The 22,899-nt window shown below is 46.4% G+C and overlaps 2 long non-coding RNA genes across 2 annotated transcripts in view; one reads left to right on the top strand and one right to left on the bottom strand.

The window, feature by feature from the left end:
* The window catches only part of LOC135366520 (uncharacterized), a 69,611-nt gene extending 47,314 nt beyond the window's left edge, over window positions 1-22,297 (bottom strand). The window contains exons 1-2 of the long non-coding RNA XR_010414199.1: window positions 22,177-22,297; window positions 6,797-6,838 (exon numbers count right to left, since the gene is read on the bottom strand). This is a non-coding gene — a long non-coding RNA (uncharacterized LOC135366520). The remainder of the gene's footprint in view (window positions 1-6,796; window positions 6,839-22,176) is intronic.
* On the top strand, window positions 8,290-8,926 carry LOC135366513 (uncharacterized). Its single transcript, XR_010414198.1, has 4 exons — window positions 8,290-8,480; window positions 8,547-8,612; window positions 8,680-8,697; window positions 8,759-8,926. It is a non-coding gene; the product is annotated as an uncharacterized LOC135366513 (long non-coding RNA).
* Window positions 22,298-22,899: the final 602 nt, after the last annotated feature.

The raw sequence follows: 22,899 nt of genomic DNA on the forward strand, positions 1-22,899 counted from the left end.
TCACTTGAAAACGGAGGCGGAATTATAAAAACGACTTTTGAAACCTCAAAAATTCGGGCTTACACCGAGCGTCCATGGAAGTACTTCTGCTTTCTTTCTCTGATCGGCCAACGTCACCGTGCATTAGTCATACTATTCCTGAGCTGCTTCCTGACCCTCAGGGAAGCAGCTGACTGTGTTTCTTTCCATCTGTGTGTGAGTGATCTGATCCCCAATCCTCGTTCATTGTTTTTCGTTTCTCTCTCTCTTTTTTTTTTTTGTTCGGGAATGTAACACAGCGGCTGCGACCGGAGTGGTATACTATACTTTCCCGCTCCATGCAGAGTGACTTCAACGCGGTGGCCTTGGGAGGGAATAATTTCAGCGACCCGACCTCCTATCCACGTTCCTGTTTCGGTTTGATTGTTTTCTTGTTTGAGGCAGGATTCGTCACATGAAGAAGGAACAAAGTTGATGGCGGCTATACAGTGGATGTCATGCACCAACTAGGATGTGCAGCAATTTTGACGCATGAGGCGGCACTGTGCTCTTTCACTCTCTCACACTGGGGGTGAAGGAAAGACGTGTCTTCGAAGATGCGCAATGAACAAAATAAAGAAGAATAAAATGGTGTTCCCTCACGAATTTTTTGCGGACGATCTATCGAACGAATTTTTTTTCTGAAAACGGCTTTGGTTTCAGGTGACCGAAGAGATCAGATGTTCTCATTGGAACAACTTCGTAGCTTTTATAATTAAAAAGTTAATTATTGAAAGTTAATTAAGATATTGCCGTAGAAGTCTGCTAATGCCCTCCTAGGGAGTGCCCGTCAGCATATGCTATATTGCAATTGATTTTATCTCTGAAAAAGTGGTAGATATATTTTTAAGAAAAAATGTGCACATTTAGCTGGGACACCCTGTATACGCTGCATGTCTTGCGAGCGTCTGCAAATTCCATAGCCCTGCTCGCATTACACTCAAAACGAAGGGTGATATGTCGAAGTTTAATGTGATTACATATACACACACACAAACCAAAAACACTGAAATGAGGAATTACTTGGTGTATAAAGTCGCCATCAAAATAACGTTTGTATTTTAAACTCACTGTATACACCATTCGTATTCCACGACAATGTTAAACATTTTAGAATAAGGCAAAACACCCTTAAACCATTACAGCCTTGTTACACCTTCAGTACACCCTTAACACACCAATGTAGATGTGAACCCTATTTACACCCATTTATGAGAGGATCATTCTCAAAGGGGTGTACTATGAGTGTGATCAGGCTGTATATTGGAAAATACACCCGTCTTACACTAACATAAGTGTTTAAAAAAATTGTGTGTAGAGCACTGCACGGACCACATATTTGTTCCTTCGAGATAATCGTAAAAATGTGTGTAAATAAATGAGCCTAAACGAGATTTCATGCGTGGACCATCGCGATACCTCCAGAAACAGAAGAAACCGTGCAACGGAGACAGTGAAAGCAACAGTGGAACAGAAAAAGCGCTTGTGTGTTTGTCTCCAGTGCCAATGTTGAATATCGAAGAAGGTGCAGCGGCCACGGTTTGGTAACATTGCGTTAAGAGAGCGAAGGAACTACGCTGTCGGCAACTTCAATCGGCAACAACCTTCTTTTAATTGCTGCAAGCGTAATTAAAGGGACTATCGCATCCGGGAACGTATGTACGATACCGAAAGGGTAATGTTCCTCGCAACTTCAGAGTCAACTTCGCCAAATTTCTCTTCCGAAAAAGTTTACATATTAAGTAAACGAGTTTTAAAGGTCCGCACTCCATCTGCAGCCACAACGATGATGACGTAAGCCAGGCGCACGAATTGGAGCGCAGCGCAGGCGATTGTCTCCGAGATCGTCTGCTTGTCGTTCGCATCGCAATATACTGAGTGAAAAGTCCTCGGTAAATACGCTGACTTTCGCTTACCAGTGTGAGTGCAGACGTAACCATGTTACGTGAAACACGGCGTTACGCTCCTGGCTGTACGAACACGTTCAACGTTAACCAGAAACAACATTCCGCGAGCCGGTAACAGAGAAGACGCCGTCCCCTAGCATTCCGCCTCGCTGCCCGCCTGTCGGTCGGTTGCCAAGGCTACCAAGGTCCCTCCGGCCGCTCCGTGATTGGTATTCTCCATGTCAAAGGGCGCGCATTGATTGGCCTCGTCCGTGTGACGTTTCCAGAGAGGGAATCCAGGAATGCGTCGTCTGCTCTTGCCAAGTTTTATATCAAACTACACAGGAACAACGCTGCCAATTCGCGTCGGCTTTTCGGCGTTATTATCAGTGATGAACGCGGAGTAAAAAAGCACTACAGTTTCGGAATCGACCGGGACGGATGCGATAGTCCCTTTAAAGGTTGGAAATGGGGCATGATATTGCTTAAAGGAGCATGAAAGGCTTTACTGTGTGGTATGGACGTACAACTTTCTGGAACTGTCACGCAAATATTTGTCACGCTGAATATTTCCTATGGAAAGCGCGCATTTCCCCAGAACATTACTTTACAAAAGTGGGCGCAGCGGCGTCCACCTCTGTCAGCTCCTACTGGAGTGTTGTGACTTGAGATCGTCACATCACTTTTATTCACTGCCGAGGACCGTTGGCTGAAGCAAGGAAGTGAGGCAGCCTGTCGGCTGGCTCTGTGTCAGACGCGGGACGGGCGGCGGCAAAAAGAAAGGAAGAAAAACGGGCGTGACACACTATTGGCGCAGGAGACGTGGCGTCACAGGCCAAGGAAGCGAGAGAGGGAGCTTCTCTGACCCGTGAGATTAAGATCACTCTAGCGCACAGGGATTGCGCGCTGCACTCCTAATCTTTCTGTGATTATGGGTGCGTTCCAAAACCTACTCGAGTCAAGTCGGGAGTAGCTCTCTACCCGAAGCGCCGTTCCAAAACCGGGTCGAGTAATTCGATGACGTCACTACCCGCGTTTGTGGAGTAAAACAAGGTGGAGTAACCAGAGAGTTAACTCCATTCAACTAGAGTCACTAAATAAGCTCCGCTTTAGAGTATCGACACTGAGTTCCAAGGGCGAGCATGCGCCATCTTGTTTTCGCGCCACGCTTCCCACGCGCAAGCGCACTGCGCACTTTAGCGCACGATGCCATCTATCGTGCGCGGGTGAAATGTTCCTTTCGTTTACAAGCAGCAGTTGACGGCATTGAGCTCACCTTGACATCTTCGGGACGCTCTGGTGGACAATACATGGATTATCGCACAACAATCATACACGCTTCTCTATGCCACAGCGAGCATTATGTTATCCTCTTTGATCCTCAACTGGGGATGGTGCCGGTGTGGTGCGGAAACAAGATGGCGCTCCTGCTCTCCCTTGGACCTCAGTGTCTGAAGCGAAGCTTATTTAGTGACTCTAGATTCAACTCTCATCTGAAGGTCGGTCAGGGAAGGTTCGCTCGAGTAATGACATGATGCTTTTGTCTTCTGCTCTTTTCCGCGAAAGCGCGGTATCGAAACCAGCTGAACGTGTGGTTCACAAAAAGCCTCAACCTCCACGACGGGTTATCAATACACAACTGGACACCGAAATGGAAACATTCTTCCCATGCGGATTGTGCGACATGGGTTTTGGGGACCAGGCGAACGCACTAAGACATGTGAGCCGAATACATTTCCCAGGACAAAGTGAGTCTCGCTGGTGCGCTTTTCTATTTTGTCTTCATGTACGTTGCTTTTCCATTATCTATTTAGGATATGTTCACAAACAGCTGCCCTGCAATGTTTATTTGTTTCACTGTCATGTAGCCACGTGGTCCTTGTAAAGGCACAGCTCTATGTGAAACGTTCAAAACTATTTTAGGAGCAAGGGCTATTACTGACCAGCATTATTATTATTATTATTACTTTTGTGTGCGTGTGTCGGAAATGGGATTTAAAATGGAATTTTACTTTTCTTCCTTTACCTTCACAGTTGTAAGATGGTTTGTCTGTAAGTTCGTGTGAACAGGTTTCAGATAAAATATGTACCATAGGCGCAGGCTAGCTGGTGGATAAATGCTTGGGTGGAACTTGGATAAATTCTGAGCTGGAAGGAAGGGACAGCACGACAGAACTGTCACTAATTTCCTCTCTTTCGCCCAAGCTCAGATTTCTTTCAAGGACTTCAGGAGACTTTTGCGCGCTTGGTGATACGTGTACTATTAGAACCGCTTCATGGCGCTCTGATTACGTTTTTTGTTTCAGCCGTTCAGCTCACATTCGACTTCGACGCCGCGGACATTTCCGTGACACAAACCACGCCCGCACCACTACCTCCGTTCCAGGATTCCAACCAGCAGCTGCCTGTATTTTTCATCTTCTGTAGTCATGATGTTAGTATTTTTCTTTTTTTTTTATTTCTGTTGACTACCAAATGCAACGGGATGTATCCACTTCATGCATTTGGACTTGCTAATGGTACGTGAAAACTTCCATCCCACAAAAAAATAACAAATAAATGACGGCAGTGTCAACTGCTTTTCCCTTTCATTCTCCAATAGAGGGGCTTAAGAATAATTCTGCAGTCTCTTGGCAGAAATACTACCAGACAAGCAATCTCTGAATGTACCTGTACAGTAAGTAACTACATACACAAAGTGCCGAAAAAGCCAAATGCCCACTGGGCCGACAAGACACAGTTCAAATATGTCCGACGGGGCATGGTGACTCCTGTAGACAGCTCATAATACATTCTCAGTCGTCGTTATCGTCGTCTGTGTAAAATAAATCTGACGCGCGCGAGATGAGAGCGGTGACGACACCTGCCTCCATCTTAACTCGATCGGAGTCCCCCATGCGTTCCCAAAGCTACTCGACCGGGCGAGTACTCTGTGGTCACATGGTACAACTGGGTCATGTGACCTACTCGACTCGAGGGTTTGTTTTGGAACGCACCCTCTGTACCCGGTGGCTTTGGTAATCCTCAATTCTACTCCTCCTAACATTCAGGTCCTCTGGCGGTTTGCTCTTGGTGCATTGGAAGGCCTTTGCGGTAGACAGTGGTCGGTATCATTTCGGCACCCTGTGCCTATAATGTGTGACCGAACCGCTATTTATGGAGTATTGTTAATGAACTAATGAAATTTTAAGTGGGGTCTCCCACCCCATATCAAGCTTTAAATATGTCTTTTGTGGTATCTAATGTAGAATACGCTCCCGCTGTATGGGATCGCCCACAAAGGTACCTTTCAGCAGCACTCGAGGCTGCTGCAACGCTGACACCGACAATGCCAGGACAGAGCACTCCGATGCATGGCAAATAATTATTCATTTACTACTTCAGTTACAACGCACTGACTTCATCCTTACGCCACTGTGGAGCATCGTCACCGGATTTCCAGATTATGTTCCTTACGTCGACTCTTTCATCCCATACGTATAAGTAAGTGTTACTTTGTCAATCCGAAGTCGTGTTTACGCGCATTGATCAAACTAATAGAGGTGTGCGCGGGAAAGTAAATTCGTACCCACACCAGCGAACCCACGGTGTGTGATACATCCGCAACTACCCCAAACCTGCAGCGACACTGAATTTCTGCTCGCAAATAGCAAACGAAATCACAAAGGAGAAGGCATTTCCACGAACGCGTGCTATTCCGCTTGCTATTCGATGTCGAATTTGTCCGTATTTAAGTGAAAGCCACTCCGGTGAAAAAAAATTACCAAGCATTATGTGAGAAAAAGAAAGTCTACTTATTCGAGTATTTTTCGCGATGAAGCCTGGGAAGACGCCAAAAGTAATAAGTTGGGATTCAACATCAAAGTATGTGCTCACTGCACAAATGCATTGATTTTGAATTATGCCTCACCAACTCGCATGGCTTTCCGTTGTTACTGAATAAGATAGAGTCGCGAAAGGTGAGTTTGCGCATTACCCGCATTACAAGCATTACCAGGCGCATAATACCCCAACCTGCAGCTTTTCCCCCTTTAATCTGATAATACATATATGCCCCATTGGCAGCGACATTGCATTTCTACCCGCAAATCTTCAATTTATTTAAGATTACTTAAATTTAAGATGTATTTGGATAACGTGTCTTCTTGCGGGACCGTTTAACAGGGTTTCCCCTCACGGTCACTTATCTCAAGTGTGTTCCTGATTTTGTGTAGCACTAAGCAAATAAACAAACAAATAAATCGCAAACCTGCGAGCGTATCTGCTAGTAACCACCAGTATACCTGCACCAGCGCACACTTCTACTAATAAAGCCAGACGCTGTTTTTGTAATAGTAACGTTTTTTTCTTTTCTTTTTTTTTTTGTTCCTCTGCATCGACTGGAACGATCTTCTCACTACACTTGCAACCATTATTGAACATGATTGATTTCGCAAACAGTTGATTATACGTACGTGTACCGTGTATACGATGCAGTAAGTATATTGTTACATTTCTATGCTGTGTTAGACCTCGGTGCGGTTTTGCATTACCGCTGGTATATCTATAATTTTGCATTATTGTTTGTGTAGTTGGCGTACTGACAGTTGCAGTGTGGCATAATATTGATCACAAGCTCGATGAAAGCCCTTGAGGTATATGTGATTTTTACTGCATCGTACGCTATGCCTTTGCGCATGTAAGGGATATCATTGGTGGTTTTATGCACGCGTACATGAAAAGGGCTTCGCGCATTGCGTAGAAACACTACGCTATCCCTTACGTTCGCGAAATCTACAGCGTACGATAAACTAAAACTCTCGGCTGTGAAAGAAACAAACAATTAAAGAGAAAATAGTTTTTCCATCAGGAGACATACGTCGTAGCTGCCAAGTGAAAAACTGTATTCTTACTTTGTGGATATATTTCGGTCCCCTTTCCACCTATGCAGGCATCTGTACACAGATAGAAAAGAAACAGGATTACTGTCATGGCTTTTCATCGCTGCCCGCAAAGTGGTCGTGTCATCCAGAAAGGTAACGTGTTAGCAGCGCTGGGCATTCATTACCCTTACAAAAGTGAAAATTGACTTCTAATTGACAAGTAATTAATTTCGTAATGATCTTATTGACTTTATGCTGTCCTTGACTTCGAATTGACAGTGGCCGCTTAAAGTCAATTGACATGTTACTGATAATATTTTGACAATTTCTATTGACAAAGCGCAATAAGCATTAAATTAAAGTGCATGTAGATATTTCCTTTTCAATTCAGTGATCTTGTTCCATTTGATACACATGTTTTTGTATGTTTTCTGTCTATCTCCTCTACTTTACCAATGAATAGTTATGATTTTATTTGTTGGCATGCATAAAAGAAGTAAATATGTGCAAGGCATTCTGTTCCAGTTATCAGCTCCATCTGCTCCCGACAACAGGGATAGTTATAGTCACTTCCGGACGAAAAATCGTCTCCGACTGAACTTGTCGGTGAGCTCCAGGTGCCGAGCATGTCGCATTTATCGTGCACATTTTCAGCGTGCTGGTACATTGTGCATCGGGAATTGAGTTTAATGCGACCATTCGTACTTCGTGGTATTTGAAATGAAGAACGAAAAAATATGTGTTTGAGATTAGGGAACCACTGTTTGTGCGGATTGTATTATCAGCGAGTCCCAACAGCCATGATCACAAACTGAGAATGGCGACGCACGACGGCAACGCGTCAGAAAGACCGTCACATTTGCGGTATTCGAGCCATATATAACTCCTATATTAAAACTAACTGCATTTTTAACGGCTTTGAAAATGTGTGTTTTTTTAGTATATGAGTTATATATGTGTCAAACGGAATAGGATCAATCAATTGAAAAGCAGATATCTACATGCATTTTAATTTACTGCTTGTTGCCCTTTCCCTATAGACGACGCATGACAGCGGCACGTCAGAAGGAGCATCACATTTTAGCTATACGAGCCATATATAACTCCTATATTAAAACTAACTACATTTTTAGCGGCTTTGAAAATTTGGTTCCTTTTAATATAGGAATTATATATGTGTCAAGTAGAATAGGATCAATGAATTGAAAAGTAAACATCTACATGCACTTCAATTTACTGCTTCTTGTCCTTCGTCAATAGACGACGCACGACAGCGGCACGTCAGAAGGACCGTCACATTTTAGCTATACGAGCCATATATAACTCCTATAAGAAAAATAACTATATATTTACGGCTCTGAAAATGTGGTTCGTTTTATTACTACTTCAGTGTCGTATGTCATTCCGAGTTCCGTTCGCATCGGGTGCACACGAGATGAAACTCAGTGCCTCGCCTCGCCACGAAAGAGCTGTAGCGGGCCGTGGACAACGACGAAGACGGCCACGCGCCTGGAGAACCGCCATCAGTTCCATAGGCATGGCCATGGAGCTAGGCCACCGTCATCGCCTCTCCGTGCCATACCAACATCGCAGGTCCGGGCTCATGCAGAGAAACACAACCTACTCTACACAGCCATCGCCACTGATATCACCCGAACGTAGAAAAAGTTGAAAGAAATGGATAACAAAGGAGGAAGATTTTGCGTCGTAAGGGGTAAGCTGATAGCATATGTTTCTTGGTCGTCTGTCAGCTTTCACTAAGTCTGTGAGCACACTTCAGGTCCTCGGCTGTTGTCCTGTATTTTCTATCGAGCAGCGGTGCTGCCTTGCGCTTGCGTCCCGTCAGGTAAGCATGTACAAGAATAAGTTCGTGGCCTGTGTTGCTTCCGCTAATTTCAGTCTCGATTTTGCAGGCTTCGCTTTGTGGAATGGTAAGCCGGTGAACCAACTTAGTTCGAACTGACTAATTCGTGATCGAACACCCCATTTTAGACTTGGCTTTCTTCATGCCACAATTCAATTGGATCTTGAAATGGCCCGAGATTCATCGTAGCCTGATCACCAGAAGAAACGCAGACTGCAGGAAATCATATTTTCTGTCCATTGTGCGATACTTTTGTGGCATTAAAACATATGTGCGTGTGAAACTCCTCTCGACAGTGCGCGGGGGGAGGGGGGGGTTGTGTATGATTGTGTCAACCTCGATGCCACTTTCAAGGTACGCATTTTCGTAATAAAATAGTCTGTTGCCCTGTGCCTCATCTCGTGTGCGTTTTACGCGCGTCGCGAGTGTGTGAAACTCTTTCAAGTCGGACTTCGCTGATGATGGTACGATTCCCTTTTCCATATCAGGTTGGAACGTTGAAATGGCACGGGCGAATGTGACCTGACAATGTTGTTTGTTTGTCTGATTTAGCTCGTTCGTGCATGTATCTTACTGCATTACGTGGCAGAAACACATCATATCGCATGTGTACCTCATGCACGAAACGGTGCGCCGTACCTCATGTGTTATTCAGGTTCGCCGTACTTCATGTTCATGCGGTCGTTACTGGGCGTAGGATGTACAACCAGAGTTTGCTCTTGATGTGCTTCATGCAGCGCCGTCTCGAGTGAGCAATACCTGAAGGAGCGTGCAATTTAGTCAAGTGCAATTGAGTCAGTTGAAATGCAATTAAAAAGCACGGGCCAGGTTTTAAGTGTAACATTTCCAAGGAGCACTGAACAGTCAATTGGATGAGTGCACAAAGTCAACCACTAAAAGTAAATTGACTTGCAAACTAACTAGCAAACCGCTGGCCAAATATCAGTATAGAGTGAATGAAAAGTCAATCACCACTCTATTGCAGGTCAATTGACCTGAAAATGCACTTGTTGACTTCAGTCAATTCACTGTCAACTGCAAGAAAATATATATTTTTGTAACGGTTGACAGCACACAATGGACAGTTCTAATATAGAGTGTTCTGCCCTAGCGTGCGTTATGCGTTAAGGCTGGTTCACAATCCGACGGAACGGTGCGGAACGACGTGCGGCGGACTGCTGCGCGACGCCAGCGGCCGTAGTTCAGTTTATAGTGCGACGGTATGAAGCGAAACGCGGCACGGACTGCGCCAGCCCTCGTCCAACGAGTAGAGCACGTCTCTACTTCTGCCGTCGTGCAGCGGTAGCTTCGACTACAAAGCTTGTCGTTCGAAGCCGCTAAGGGTTATCAGAGTCTGCACGAAACACGTCGAGTGGATAACCAAGACAAAAAAAAGAAAGAAAGAAAGAAAGAACAAGTGCAGAGAAAATGCGAACCTGAGAGCCGTCCGCTTCTGTGACACCACCTTCACTTGCGTTGCAAATACGGTCATTATCCTATGTCGCTGTTTAAGCACACGGTGTTTCGTCTCAGCAATCGACGAATGCAAGAAGTATTGGAAGGCTGTTCCGGACAGGTTAGTCAAAGATTTGAAGGCGGGGGTCGTGTTGATAAATAAAGTGGTACGGATGCATCAAATGATATCGTGCCGTCGCTTCGCTTTGCTCCGCTCTATCCTGTCAGACTATGATCTAGTGATGACGGCGAAGCGAGGCGTATAGCGAACTGTGGCGGGCGGCGCGTAACGCAGCGGCGACTGACGAAACAAGGCGTCGGACTGTAAACCAGCCTCTAGGGCACTGCTAGACTCATAGCTCTGCGATAAAGGGACAGTTTGAGCCAAGGATTTTCTCAGCACCCCCTTCCCCTCAAGGATTTTGCACCATCGCCGGAGCATACCTGCAAGAAACTCCAAAAATGTCCGAAAAACCATCAGATAAGGGTGTGACACACGGTCCCCACTTCTATACGGATTACCAACACCCCATCGACATGAAAATCGACAGAAAATCCCTGTGTTCAGGAATGAGAGATCCCATATCGATCCACAAACGATAAAGCCTGGTCTGCACTATTACGTTTCCAGGCGTCCGTCAGCGTTGCATGCATCCGCGAATCGACGCAAGCCCCTCCTCAAGCAACGAATACGGCATACCGAGATTCTTATCTTCGTTTACTTCTGTTCACGTGGCGGATATCGTTGGAATAGACATCTCCCGAACAATCGTCACATTGATGTAACCATGACGTTGGTAGACATATAGCGAAACCGAGACGGCACGTGGGGAGAACAGAGCCGCTAAGCCGTATCCGTTCACGAAGGTCAAACGTCGCTGAAGGTTGCGTGTTCATATCACGTTCAGGTCACGAAATGTAGAGGGGATGGTATTCCTCTACACGAGTCCTGACCGGCGGTGATGGAATGTCTCAGCGGGCAGGTTATCGTGGCCTCACGCCAGGACAGTGCCGGTAGAACTGGCTGGCAGTTGCAGAAAAAATGAACTTGAGCGCGGCGCATTCAGTCTGCCGTGGGCGCAGCTGCAGGGGCCGTCTTCATCATCGTCCACGGACCGCCACAGCTTCTCTGCATTAGTGGTACTTACAGATGAAGTCACGTTTTTAGTCACTTTGGTGTCTTCATTCGCGTTCCGAGAAAGAAAGAAGAAAGAAAAGAATGTTCCACACAAGGATCCCATCCTCTTGAAAGTCTTCTCATCTTCGCTCGGTGTCCAGGTTCGGTGGTCTGCAGTGTCAACAGTTTACCGACGGTGTGAGCGGGAATTTGCTTGGTTTTCTCCCGGTTAGACAGCATGCGGTTAAGACGCGTGGCATGAAACACTGGAACCCTGCGCGCGGCTTCGATACCAGTTCCCCCGGGACCAACAGGAGGTTTCTGAAAAGCGAACAGAAGAACGTGCCGCCGGGATTGGCTAGCAGTGCGAATGTTCATTCTAGAGCTAAAGAGTTGGATCAGGAAATTATGAGGCTGAAAACTGAGTTGGCTAGGTTGAAGTTGTAAGTAGCGCGAGCTGGGAAGTTAAAATAGAGGATGTGTGAAGACGAGCGGGACTCTGTATATCAGTGTGATGCACAAAGACAATGGGGCCTAGGAGAGAGAGATATGGGAGCGGAGAGTTACCATGAGAGTCATGCGACTTGAAGAGAGCCGATGCAGTAGCCGTCGAGACAAACGAGGCGTACTTGAGAGCATGAGGGGAGAAGGAAAACAGAGTACGGAAATCGGAAGTAAAGAGTGAATAAGAACCGCGAGGAACAATATCAGGCAAATTCGGTCGCTGTCGCTCAATTACCATTGGAGGATGCAGGAAAGAAAGCTGCGGGCTATGTTACTGATAATTTGACATGCAAGGTTGAAGCCAGAGTTCGAGGTAACTCGTTACTGTAATTAAGTTCCTTTTGTTGGTAACTTGTAACTTGGTACTTTTGCGCCGCGGTAACTTTCAGAAGAGCTCGTTTCTTTTTCAGGTAACTCTGCCAAAGTAAGTTAAGTTCGAAGTTACTTTTAATTCGCTTTTCACTCACGTCCACATATATCTTGGTTTCTCTCCGGTTCCTTCATGGCATTTTTTCCCATAAAACGTGATATTCAATCAATGACAGTACTTTATTCAGGAAGTAAGAACCGCTGCCATTAAAATGAAGCTGAAGCATTGTACGGCCACAGGGAGTAAGATGCATAGTTTAGACCTCTACCAGAGAAAGGTTATCATGACGTTGGTAGACAGACTGAAACCGAGACAAACCGGAAGGGAAGGGCTGGGTTCCACGAACGGGCACCTGTTCGCTGCCTCCCACTGAAAGAAAAGTAGGACCGAAGGACCTGTCCCGTCCAGAGACCATCGCAATCTCCTCAAGACCGTGGCTTTCGGGCGCGACCTTGTTCACCTCTAGGTTCGAGCGCAGTTCAACTCTACCAAATCTGTGGAGCTGTCGAACACTATGACGTCATTTGTTTACAAACAGGGAGAGGTCTAATGTTGGGCATAAACGAAAACGATCTAAGCGTGTTGCACTCCTCTGCAGGCAACTCAAGGTCTAACTCAACTGTACACGCGCGCTGCACCTGCGTAATGCTATTTTGTGTCCGAAGTTGGAAGTAACTCGTTCTTTTTTGTAAGGAACTTAGTAACCGCTAGTTACGTTTCAGGCTGAAGAACTTCACTCTTAACTTCGTTACATTTTTCACACGGTAACTTAACTCATAACGGGTTGTTTTTGAGAGGTAACTTCTCAATCTATGGTTGAAGCAGATGAATATTTCGGAGCAGTACTTGCAGAGAATGATACGCGGCAGAAAGTTGACAGGAATTGAATCGCTCAAGTGGGTGTTTAAGTAACAGGGAATGGTCACTGGTAGAGGAGATGGAGGAGGCCCAGCAGGTAGAGTTTGTAGAGAAACAAGGCGCAGGGAGTGAGGGCAATAAAGAGGAAGTAGTAGAGTCGGTACAGGCAGTGAAGGAGGGAATAGACCTCTCCCTGTTTGTAAACAAATGACGTCACAATGTTCGACAGCGACACCAATTTGGTAGAGTTGAACTACGCTCAAAGCTAGGGTTGAACAAGGTCGTGCTCGAAAGCCACGGTCCTGAGGAGATTGCGATGGTCTCTGAAATGGACGCGGCCTTCCGTCCTACTTTTCTTCCAATAGGAGGCAGCGAACAAGTGCCCATTCGTGGAACCCAGCCCTCCTCTTCCAATTTGTTTCCGTTTCAGTCTGTCTACCAACGTCATGATGAGATTTCTCGTTTAGAGATCTATTGATAGAGTGGCAGAAGTTTGGCGTGCTCAAAATGGGAAAGTGGTTCCGAGAAAGGACGAGTATCTTGATGGTATGGGTAAGAGTGAGATTAAGGCTGAAACAGGAGTGGACGGAGGTAATAGCGAGAAAATGGTGGGTGCGAATGATGTTTGCTCTGTTCGTGTGCAGAATTATGAACAGCTGGAGGAAAGATTGATTAGTGTAACAGATGAGCTTCGTGTAAAAGTTGGTGAAGCGTACAAACAGAGAGTATGACCATAGCTTAGCGAGAGGCTGAAAGAGGGGCCTGGGGGAAGGGGGGGTTGTGCGATGGGATGTGTACATCAATGGACAGGCGTAATCAGTTTATGACGCTGTAAGGTACAACAGGCGTGCTGTACTCTTCTGCTAGGAACGACTGTTTTGAGAAATGTTTTGAAAGTGTTTAGGCGCACTGGAAAAGGCGGAGCAAGACAAAGCATACTGGGATCTTGCACTGCAGCAGTAGGACATCGAATTTCACAATATACGTTGGGAGGACAGTGTGGTGGCCGGTATGTTCTGGCGGCTGAATAAACGTTTGCTTTTGATTTATGCCGAAGTTTCCTGTTCAGAATCGCCGTTTGCCTTTGGTTCCTGCTATTTTGATTTTCGGAAGAGGATGCTTCCTTAGCGAACAAAACAACGGTCATCTGTGGAACGTACCCGGCGAATTCATACAACTCAGGGAAAAGAGGTGCTGACGCTTGAGGTGCTGAGTTGTTTGAATTCGTTAATTTCTGGGCGTTTGACGCGTACGTGTCTGTGTCGTCGTTCCTAATTGTGGTCTGCCTCGGCCAATTCTGATTGTTTACGTACCACGCGACCTCTCTAGTGCACAGTTTGAACTTTGTTACAAGTGGCTGCGAACTGTTTCGTCCTGGACTGACCCCGTTTCCTGTGCAAATTATTCCAGCGTGTGTCTCCGCATGACGGCACTGAACTTGCGACAGGGAAGGAGTCAGGGTTATCGACGAGGATGAAGTGAGTCTCGAGAGCAGAGCGTTCAGGTGACCGGGACAGAGCCAAACGGGCCGCGAGCCGGGAAAACATGCAATCTGGTGCTCGGCATCAAAGGACAAGGAGCTGGGAACATTTTGGTCCTTTGATTTCTAAAACGTCCTTATTACAGGTCTTTAAAGGTCCTTATTATTACAGGTGGCGCTTTATTTTTAAAGCGTGATGTCGGCGAGCTTACGCTTGTCCCATCCTAGCTCGCAATATAAGGTCTTCTTCCATCCAGAACTGTATTCTTTGACTAACGCCATAGTGTGAACCACGCTTAACGTGTCAGGTAAACGCAATACATTCTGGACAGTGCATTCTCACAAAGCGTTCTTCTGCGGGTAAGGATCGCTGTTGAAAAACAGCTAGGCGAAAATGTGTAAAGAAGGTGGTTGTTCAATATTGACATTTCTCACGCACCTTGCAAACTATGGGCCCAAGTATATGGGCGCACGAAGCACCATGGCCACTTTGGGACATCCTGACAGCTGGTCTGCCGCTGGTTTCCGTCTAAACAGTAGTCAGCTGGTTGAAAGCTGCGGCCGACACATGTGTTATTCTAGCTTTCTAAGTAAAAGATCTGTCGTTAATAGGAAATAATTACACGCTCACCAGGAACATTCGAAATAAAATTGTTTTGAAGCCCACGTCAGGTCTATGATCATCAAGAGCGCACCTCATCAACATGTGGGCTTCAATGGGCACATGGATCATAAAATTGATTTTTACCGTTCAGAAACGATTGTGTCTGAGCTGCTTCCGCAGTAGCGGGTCCTTTGTGAGCGACAATGAAGAGCCCTACATCATCGTGCATGCGGGTCGCGTCTGTGTCATCGTTCGCTTCACTTATTTTCTCGTATATTGTTATTTCCTCTCCAGTAATGATCTCGACAACAGGGTGGACTAGTTTTCGCATAAGTGCCTCGCGATATCCACATGCTTCCTATCCACTCACCACACCCAATTTTTTTTAGAGTAACCCTGCGTGCCCTTTGTAAGATCCTCCTGCGAGTAAATATATTTGCATGTAGGGTACCACGTATTTCTCTTCCGGAGAGGCAAAAAGCGTCATTGGCAGGGGCGTGCAAAAGGCAAAGTGGACGAAATCGATATACTGCAGAGGTTCGCACCACTTGACACCGGACGTGCCCATTGTTCACGTGTCACGTGTCCATAAATCTCGTCTCATGCACGAGGTATGGGTATACCTGAGCAACAATCTGACCCGTGGAAAGTTCCTACGCTATTTTCGTATGCTCCAAAAGTATTGTTCTGCTGAGAGGAGACCGCCGTTCCGTTCTGCGACGCCTCGTGACACCCCTGGCTTCCCGCCAATGGACCACCGACATTCTCCCCCCATCTATGTTGAGCTGAGTTGATCCAACGCTCGCTTTCCGCATGCCACGAAACACCTCTCGTCAAGATGCTGCATTAATCCACCGCATGCGACTCGATGTGGCCTTTACCGGCGTTACCGCTTGAGACAAGTTGACTCTCCCACCTGCTGCCACTGTGGTGCTCTTGAGGATCTGGAGCACATTCTTCTTCATTGCCCCTACTACCAACCTTCCCGAACCGCACTCTCCGAGTCTCGTAGTCAGCTGGACTCTTGCCCCATCCCCTTTCGAAATTGCTTGATCCTTGGCCCAAACCAGCCCAGCAACGATCTGCGCTCAAAGCTCTTTTGACATTTCTGGACACCATCGGACTTCGATAGTTATTGTGAAGGGGTTCATTATTTTATTCCCAACATCCCTACCAGCAATGGGGTAGAGTATCGCCTCTGGCGATGAACCTCCCCACTCTCCATCTCAAAATAAAATTGTTGTTGTTGTATTCTGTGTAATCAGGACTGCTGGTCACTAGTCGCACAGCACTGTTACTTCGTCTATTTTCCTGCAACAGAAGAACTCGTTCGGTTCCTATATACCACTGGAAGCGCTAAAAAGACGGAGGAGGCAACACACACAGATAGCGCAGATATAGATATATGTGTGTGTCTTCCTGTGTTTTTGTTTACAGCCGCGTCTCACGATCATGCATTGAGAAGGATAAATTTTGGTACCCCTTCTTACTACATATTATAATTTGAATTATATATACGCTTGTTTGGAATTTGACTTTACACCAAAACTAAGTTGATGGTGGGTATTCGGGAATCGGAGCTTGAAGATCACATTACAAAACTGTGCACACTTCATTCACTTGTCGTCATGATTGTTCTCAGATGTCGCAATAATAGTGACACAGATGAAAGCAGACGAGCGAGACGGCGAATAATCGGTGACTGATTCTAACTGCTTAGCTGGCTAACACAAGAGCGGTAGCTCTTAGACAGAACTAAGGTAAAGAATGCTCCGGATGGAAGCTCACAAGCTTTTATACAATGCGGCGAACATTGTAGAAAGCGCGCGTTGGTGAAAAAGAGGAAGTGGAGAAGCTTCTCCAACGTCGTCGATCCGTACATGAGATTGGTACAAGCGAAGGAACAGATGCTTCTGGAAGCATCGCTCGCTAATCAGCGCGGCGTGTCGTGGATCTCAGCCCGCCGCTAGATGGCTCCCCGCCCGCTGCCGCTGTTCCGCGTGGTTGCTTCAAAGATGATACGTGGCAACAGGAACCTATGAACACCCGCACAGACCGTAGTGCCCGTCTCCGTGAAAAGAGATTAGAGGATACACGCTTTGCCCCCGTCCGGAATCACTTTGCCCTTCTTTGGAAAAATCCTGGGAACACCCATGAAGTGCTCCCAGGTGACTTAGCTTTTAGATTTCAGAGGAAGGTTCATAGTGACGAACAGGCGCTCACATCTGAAGCGGCGCAGGATCGTCTCCGGGTGCTGCTGCGAAAGTTTGTTAGCTACATTAAGATGAGAGCAGAATGCTGAGAACAAATTCCGAAAGCAGGAGGAATGATACAAGAGTCCCAGAGACCTATGGTAATTTGCTCCGGGGAACAGCCTCAAAGTGCCAGTAAACGAATGTCGCCACAGCTCTTGTTGTTGAAGTCAACAGGCCCAAAAGCGGTTTCCTGTATTAAGCCGGAGACTTGCTTCTTCTGCGAAAACGGTCGTTACATGCGATGTGCAATATCGAAGCGGATGTCTTGGAGCTCGAGGGACGACTTCGAGTCGGACACACGTGTTTTCGTTGCAGAAAGCAATATCACGCTGACAACCTTTGTAGATCGGCTCATAGCCTGAAACGCGACAAATGCGGCAGGCGACACATAGCGGTGATACGTTAACAGGACCGGAAAATGGCATCATAACCTGCAGGCGCATGGCACCGACACACCAAGGGATGACACTACATTCCTAGAAACAGTTGTTACTTAAATATATATATATATATACATATATATAGATACTCAGTGAACGATGCGACAGCACCAGAGGACACGTGTTTCGCCGTGCTTGCGGCTCGTCGGCCCCCTCTGGTGCTGTCGCATCGTTCACTGAGTATCTGTTTCTCTACGTGCAGCCATAGAAGCCATCTTAACTGTAAGTTTGAATTTCAAACACGTCTAGCATCATTTACCTATTTTTTTAATGGCTTTCCCCCTCTTTATTTATATATATATATATATACATACTGGAAGAAAGGGGTTCGGGCGACCGCGAAATTAAATAGGTACTAACAAAATATGAGGCAGACAACGAAGATGTAGGAAGTAGAAAAAGGGGGAGTTATTTATTTACTAGTGGAAAGTTAAGGGGGAAGTCAACGTTGCGGCGGAAGCTCCACCTTCGTCCTGACGAAGGTGGAGCTTCCGCCGCAACGTTGACTTCCCCCTTAACTTTCCACTAGTAAATAAATAACTCCCCCTTTTTCTACTTCCTACATCTTCGTTGTCTGCCTCATATTTTGTTAGTACCTATATATATATATATATATATATATATAAATACTTGTAATACACTCATACAGACTTCTGCTACAGGTTAAGGCAGTTTTCATTATTGTTACGCATTAATTAAGCTAATTGGCATAATTACACTCGAAAAATTGCCAGGCAAAGGGAGCATTTTTCTTCCTGAACTCGGAAGCCTACGGCCTTAACCAATCATTCCAATCAAAATCACAGATTTCTTAAACGAGATTGGTGCAAAAATTACACAGCCGAAAATCAGTCGCTGAGCGAAGCGCGCTCGCTGATATTTACGTTTGTGGAACTGTTGGCTCCGTCTGTGGAAGTATATCTTGCGATATTCCACTAGTTACGCAATGTGGATGACACCCAGGGATCGGAACCGGAACTGAACCTGAACCAATAAAAACGTTATTTTCTGACGAACCCGAACCGAACCGAACCCGAACAATTTTTTTGCTTGTCCTGAGCCGAACCGGAACTGAACCGAAAAAATTCATACGGTTACCGGTTCGGGAATCGGTTCAGAGGTGGAATAATTGACCGACTTTTTTGACTCACCTGAAACGGTTATCTCACACCTTTCTCTTACAAAAATGTGTACGGTGAGCGTAAGCTCGCTTTCATGTAGCAAAATTACTGCCCGTGAACCGGTTAAACCGGGACCGAAAATAGTAACGGTTCCAATCCCTGCAAATGTCCCAATCGCTGACCGACTTTTTTGTCTGTGTGTGCGCGGGGGGAAGGGGTTCTCCCTGAGCCGAACCCGAACCGGACCGGACCGGAAAAAATACCGGTTTTGATCCCTAATGGCACCGTGAAGCTGCCGTTGGCCCGGTACAAAGGACCGACAAGAGGACACGTAGCACAAAGACGTCTTTCCTCAACGAGCTTTATTTTGCGACCGAAAAACTAATGGCATTTCGAGGGTTCATAGACTTCCAAGTTCGAACAAGTAAAAACAAGAAAAGCAGTTGAAACACAGGAGAAGGGGAAAGAGTTTCCCCCCACTTTCATGGGAAACTGGAGTTTCATGCCCCCACCTCCTGGGGTGTCTTGACAGCCACGCGTCCTTCCGTGTCGCAGTCGCCCAGCTGCAGACCCGTTTTCGGCCTCACACAGTTTTACAACACCGTCCAACTACCCTCCGTCCCGTAGAAGAAGAAACGAAACCACGCTTCAATCAGAAGTTTCACATTAGCAACGTGTCTGTCGCCAGTCGCTGATAATGACGGGTTGCGCGCCAAGGCCCTCGATCGGAGTAAAACTGTGTAGCTCTTTCCACTTGCTGCGATAAAAGCGGAGCCAAGTGTTCCGCAAACGCAAATTTCACCGAGACATTTTTGTAGAAATCTTGTGAAAAAACACGTGATTTTGGTTAGAATAGTGTGTTACGACCATCGGCTTCCGAATTCAGGAAGAAAAATGCTGCCTTTGGTCGGCAATTATTCGTGTTCATTTATGCAAATCAGGAGCCCTATTCTCGTCAAAGTAATCGACCTCGATTACTTTGTGTTTCGCCTGTCCTTGGTCGTTACGTGAACAAGGCGTGAAGAAGGCGCGAAGAACAGAAATAAATATCACGTGCCCCCAGCCACTAGTCGAGATCTTGATCCTGCAATCTTCGTGATAAAGTAGATGAAACATGAAGAGTGCAGCATCAAGTGCTCGAGTGAAGTGACATTCTTCTGTGCATTTCACAGCCGTCTTCACGCAACGACCAGTGACAGACGAGACACAAACCAATCGACGTCGATTACTCTGACGAGAATAAGGCCCCTGCTTAATTAATACTTGACAGGAATGGAAATGGCCTCAATCTGTGGCAAAAGTCTCTATAATTCAATTTCAAGTTATTTTACCATTTTCTTTAAGTAAAATATATTCCTAAGAATTGACACCCCTCGTGGGACACCCTGTATCATTCACAAGAAATGTCGTTTGAGGGTCTAGAGATCTCAATCACGGACAAACCCTGGATAATCTGAAGGAGGCAGGAATGCATTTAGCTGATGTAGCATCAACATCCGACGCAACGGCAGCAATATCTAGACATACTTAAAAGTGCTAAAACAGACAATGGAGGTACACCACAAACAGATGTGCGCCATAAGCAACGCATGCGTCATATGCGTAAGAAGCATCATGGTACTTCTATGGGGCACTTGTCAGGAGGAAGCAAGTGAGAGTCCGTGACAATCTCATCGCTTTGGATGGTGCCTTTGGGTGAACCATTCGAGTACCTACGGCCTCAAGGCAAGGACTCAATCAGGCCAACAAGCCGAACGATTCTCTTATCACGGTTCTCTTATCATTCCAAACTTCGACAGCGACTACCACCATCAGGCTTCCGTTCGGCCCACCTCATCAAAGCCACCAAACCCAGTGCAGACAACAGTCGATGGCGCCATGGCACAACTCCTGATTCCCGAGCACGACGTCCCACCGTAATAGGAGGCCACCATCTTTTCACTCGGACCCGGCACCCTCCGGCTTCGACGCCCCGTACCGGTCGCAGTACGCCGTGGTCCCTTACGCTCAGCCAGGCCTCCACGTACATCGTGATGGTACTCCACAGATCTACCAGCGGCGCCTGGTCGAGCAACGCGTTCCCTTAAGCCGCTGGTCACTTGCCCTGACGACGCGTCAGGTTGCAACTCTTGAACACGCTCGTGACTACGGCTCTCCGCGCCACCACCGCACACGCCTACCTGCCTTCGTCGCCTTCCTCGACGCTCCGGTACTCGTGGCCCACCAGCGACTGCCAAGTTACCGGTCATTCCTGCGCCATGCATCTTGTCGCCGCGTCTCCCTACCCGCTCCGCCTCTGAGGGGGGCGGGGACTACTGTGGTGACCACTGATGATTACGACGATGTGCCCCTGCTGCCACGCACTACTGCGCTGGCTCGTCAGTTCAACTGGCAGCGTCGTAGCGTGAGGTCACGCACATCTGCCCGCTGGGACATTCCGCCGGTCAGGACACGTGTAGAGGAACACCGCCTTCTCTACAAGCTTGACTTCCAGCAGTTGGGCTTGACAGAGATTGGGGTGATTATGAATTGTCGACCATTGACGCAACTGTCAATTCAACAATTTAGACAAATAACAATTATCAGATCAGCCATATTACAATAAAGATCCGAATGATACACAGGCTCTATCTCCATCGCATCTACCATTAGACACAGATCTTTCAAGCAAGAGTAAAAACGCTTCTCAATTCTTACAGGAACCAGTCAATACTGGAAACGGATTACATCCTGCAGCAACTGTCAGGAGATCTTAGCTGGCAAACTACTTCGAGCAACATTCGACGGCATCAAGTTGTATAATTCGTAGATCGGCAGCACCCTAGGATGCTTTGTTAGCTTGAACGGGTGGAGCAGGTATACATACTAGCCGTGGTGATATATTTCCGTCACGCGCGCTCATGATTTCCAGTGACAGATTCCTCCGACAGCCTATTCAGCTACTCCATCGTCTTGATGTGTAGCTGTGGCGGGTCATGGGGGAGGGGGCCAAGGAAGACGATAGTGGTCATCTCTATCCCTTGGGGAGCTGTTCCCGGGAATATTTTCTTATCAAATCTGTTTCGAAGCGCATTTGCTTCAGGGCATAGATGCCGAGCTAGTTCACCCCTTTCGTAGAATTCGAAACAAATTGCAGCAATTCATCTGCAGCGGTTTTTCGTTATTCCATTTAAGATAAGCAAATATAAGGGAGGACCCACACGTGCATCATTCGAAGACGCTCTGAACGCAAAGAACGCATTTCCGAAGCCCATATGCAGCTCTACGGGTTGCTTGACCCATATAAGACAAGTAAAAACCAAAATTAATATTCTGACGAGGAATCGGTAAATTATTACGTACCCGTAAGTTTGGAGAGAAAGGCTAATATGACCCAGATGCTCATATTTCGCAGCATGTCTCCCAGCGAAGCTTTACGAGTGATGATGGTTTTACTTAATCTGAGAAACTGCGAACAGAGCAGTCCGTGATTGTTACTCGAAATGATCACTCTAAATAAAGCGGCTGCAGAATGGGATGCGCGCAACCTATTCTTTTTATCGTGATTTATTATCCAGCCCATAGAATAATTGCCTTATAAATCCTCACCGTTCGAATGGTTACGTAGGAAATTATGCATTCAGCTGCTGAGATCGTGTGCGAAGTGCATGAAGTAAAAGAAGGCCGTCTGCGATTGGACAGAGAGAAATGGATCACGACGAGACAAGTCTCGTCCGTTTGTATCTGCCTTTTGTGCGTATGTCTCAGACTGAGGGATAGTTTACCAACAACTAACCTAAACCAGTTTGCTTGCATTTTGTTTCTTCGTTCTAACGTACATCCCGTTTTTTCCGCGGGAATAATATGTGGAACTTAAGCGTGTGCAACATATGAGGAAATGTGCGGGATCACTCTGGTTTACACTTCACAAAATAAACTTCGGGAATAAACCCCTCAAAATAAATCACTACAAAATACACGGTGTAAAGATAAAGCCGAAAAATAAACTTTTGCGATATAAACGCTTCTGATTCAAACTTTCAAAATAAATCGTCCCTGATTGGTCGCCCGGCACGGCAGCCCCAG

Source organism: Ornithodoros turicata, chromosome 1 (assembly GCF_037126465.1).
Source record: "Ornithodoros turicata isolate Travis chromosome 1, ASM3712646v1, whole genome shotgun sequence".
In the NCBI taxonomy this organism is placed as follows: domain Eukaryota; kingdom Metazoa; phylum Arthropoda; class Arachnida; order Ixodida; family Argasidae; genus Ornithodoros; species Ornithodoros turicata.